General features: G+C 43.9%; 1 non-coding gene across 1 annotated transcript; it reads left to right on the top strand.

The window, feature by feature from the left end:
• Positions 1 to 955: 955 nt before the first annotated feature.
• LOC120257099 lies at positions 956 to 1062 on the top strand. The gene has a single exon (XR_005535517.1). It is a non-coding gene; the product is annotated as a small nucleolar RNA R71 (small nucleolar RNA).
• Positions 1063 to 3013: the final 1951 nt, after the last annotated feature.

Raw genomic sequence — 3013 nt, 5'->3', positions numbered from 1 at the left:
GAACTTCTTATACTATTCATCCCCTTGGTCATTCTTCAATCTAGAGAGGTAAGGGATTCTTGGCTTGAATGGTGGGGGTGCCATCTCTTTCTCTTTGTTTACTCCCTCCTCAACCTCTACAACCTCGGGTGCGAGTTCTTTCGGCTTTTCACTCGGAAGCCTCCTTTCAACCTCACGATCACTTCTCAAAGTGATCGCCTTCACATGTTCTCTAGGATTGGTTTTTGTGTTGCTTGGTAAACTTCCATGTGGCCTTTCGGAGAGAGACTTTGCAATTTGCCCCACCTGATTTTCAAGGTTATGCAAGGAGGCGGTGTGATTGCGAAGTGTACCCTCGACTGATTCAAACCTTGTATTTGCCGATTGAACAAATCTAGCCAAGTGCTTCTCCAAATCGGTCATTCGGGTTTCCAAGCCTGAAATTCTGTTTTCCACTTGAGGCGCTTGTTGCTGTTGTTGGAAACCCGATGGCCCCATGGTATTCTGTGGTCTTTGATTACTCCATGAAAAATTGGAATGATTCTTCCAACCTGAATTGTAGGTGTTGCTGTATGGATTCCCTTGAGGTCTCATGCCATTACCTACAAAGTCAACGTTCTCAACTGAAGAAACATCACCAATGACGATTGGGCAATCGGAGGGAGCATGTCCTCCACCACAAATGGTGCAATTGGTCACGGCCGCAACTCTTTTCGAAGCTATAAGATCTAGCTTCTTACTCAAACTCTCCACTTGGGCCGCCAATGAAGTTACCGCATCAATTTCATGGAGACCGACCACCTTTTTCTTCTCCCTAGCGTTCCACTGGTAGCTATTTAACCCCATTTCCTCAATCAATTGACGAGCCTCATCGGGGGTCTTGCTAATTAAGGTACCTCCTGCCGCCGCATCTAAGAGTTGCCTTGTACTCGGGTTCAAACCATTGTAGAAGGTTTGAACAATCATCCACTCCGGTAATCAGTGTTTCGTACACTTTCGCAGGAGTTCCTTGAACCTTTCCCATGTCTCAAATAAAGACTCTAATTCCAACTGCACAAAGGATGAGATCTCATTCCTAAGCTTTGTTGATTTTCTGAGAGGAAAATAACGGGCTAGAAAAGCTTCTACCATCTCCTCCCATGTAGTGATTGATGCTCTAGGTAATGAGTGTAGCCACTGCTTTGCTCTCCCCTTTAAGGAAAATGGGAAGGCTCTCAATTTGATGGCATCATCCGTCACACCATTTATCTTCAGCATGTGGCACACCTCGAGGAAGCTCTCTATATGACTGTTTGGATCCTCATCAGCCAAACTGTTGAATTGTGCGGACTGCTGCAGCATATGGATGAATGCCGGCTTTATCTTGAAGTTCTGAGTTGTAATTGTGGGACCCACAATACTCGATTGTGTCCCCAACACTGAAGGTCTGGCATAATCAAATAGTGTTCATTGTTGCTCATTTTGTTCTGCCATGTTTTCAGATCCTTCTACTTCCAAATCAGCTGGATTATTCTGTTCTTGCATAGGTTCTTTCCCTTTTCTTCTAAGTGTACGTTCAAGCTCAGGGTCTCCTTCAATCAATATTGATGGATTCCCTCGGGTCATAACCTGGAGCTGCACCAAAATGAAAGAAAAAGACAATCAGAACGATGATAGAATAAGAAGATATGAATTAGAATGTGTGGTGAAATAGCTAAGAAAACAAAGTGCAAAGTATCTCTAAATGCCTAGCTCCCCAGAAACGGCGCCAAAAACTTGACAAGATCCCCTTGCGTATATCCCGCAAGTGCACGGGTTTGTCGAAGTAATAATCCCGGGTGAGCGGGTATCAAATCCATAGAGAGTAGGGAGTAAAAACACTTAATTCGATTCTTAGCTATATGGAATATCAACAATGATAAGTGTGACAATGATTCAATTCTCAATAATTAAAGGCAACAAGTAAGAGAGCAAAAGTAAGAAGGAGGTAAGGCAATCGATAAAGAAGGGGTACTCGGATGATGCTTCACCTAGGATAATCGCTTCAAGTGCAAGAACTCTCTATTATGCTTCCTAATCAATGCAATGGTGAGTCGTGGAAATCCTTACATACATAGTCCCAAATCTAAGGTCAACTATGCCTAACTCTATTCATGTCCCAGAGGAGAGATTAAATAACCTCTCAACCTCGCACTAGAATAAAGTTGCAATGAGCTCTAGGGATTCAAGGTGATAAATCTCTTCCTAATTATAGACCTAACCCTTTGGTCCAGGCGGAAGGTCCCTAACCACAATTAAGCCCTAGATACTAAGATCCCCTCAACGCTTCACTCCATTGCACGCGCAACTAAGCAACAGCGGAGATTCATCCCTTAGACCATTCACTCTATTATGGCCACAAAGAACTCGAGGAACGGAGGTAGAATCTATTACGTTAGAGGGGAAAGGGGACGCTCCTGTACCTCTCGACTCACCCTCTCAACCCTCTCCAACCTAGCTTTGTCTAACGCTCGTGGTGTGTCACTCACTCACAAGGTTACCAACAAGAACTCTTAACCCTAGTGTCACTCTAGGGGAAATGTTCATACAATCAAGCATTCAATGTTGGAACTCACAATAAACATCAATTTATTGAAAGCATAATAAAGAAGTCAATGAAACGAATACATCCTAGGGTTCACAATCACCCAAGTACCCACTAGGGGTTTAGCTCTCCATGGAGCTAAGTACAATCAAAGAAATCCAATGTAAAAGCAATGAATCCATAAAGAAACCCCCTCGATGGTCGTGTCGATGGTCTTGTGGAGAGTCCTCTACTCATCGCAAGGGATCCTTTATCCGGCCTATGATACACCTTGCCGGATCGATGCCGACAAAAGCTCTCCCAATAACCTTCTTCCAAATGACGCTCGATGTCGGAGCCATAGAACCTCTCCAAAACCATAGCCAATACCCCTCAAAACCCTAGCTGAAGCCCTCTCTCAAGTTGGGGAAAAGATGGAGAAAAGAATACCAAAATTGGGGCTGAATCGGCTTTAAATAGAGCTGGAATCGA

This window comes from Dioscorea cayenensis, unplaced genomic scaffold (assembly GCF_009730915.1).
Source record: "Dioscorea cayenensis subsp. rotundata cultivar TDr96_F1 unplaced genomic scaffold, TDr96_F1_v2_PseudoChromosome.rev07_lg8_w22 25.fasta BLBR01001857.1, whole genome shotgun sequence".
Classification (NCBI taxonomy): domain Eukaryota; kingdom Viridiplantae; phylum Streptophyta; class Magnoliopsida; order Dioscoreales; family Dioscoreaceae; genus Dioscorea; species Dioscorea cayenensis.
Note: the sequence above shows the minus strand (reverse complement) of the source record. Positions and strands in the feature narration are given on the sequence as shown.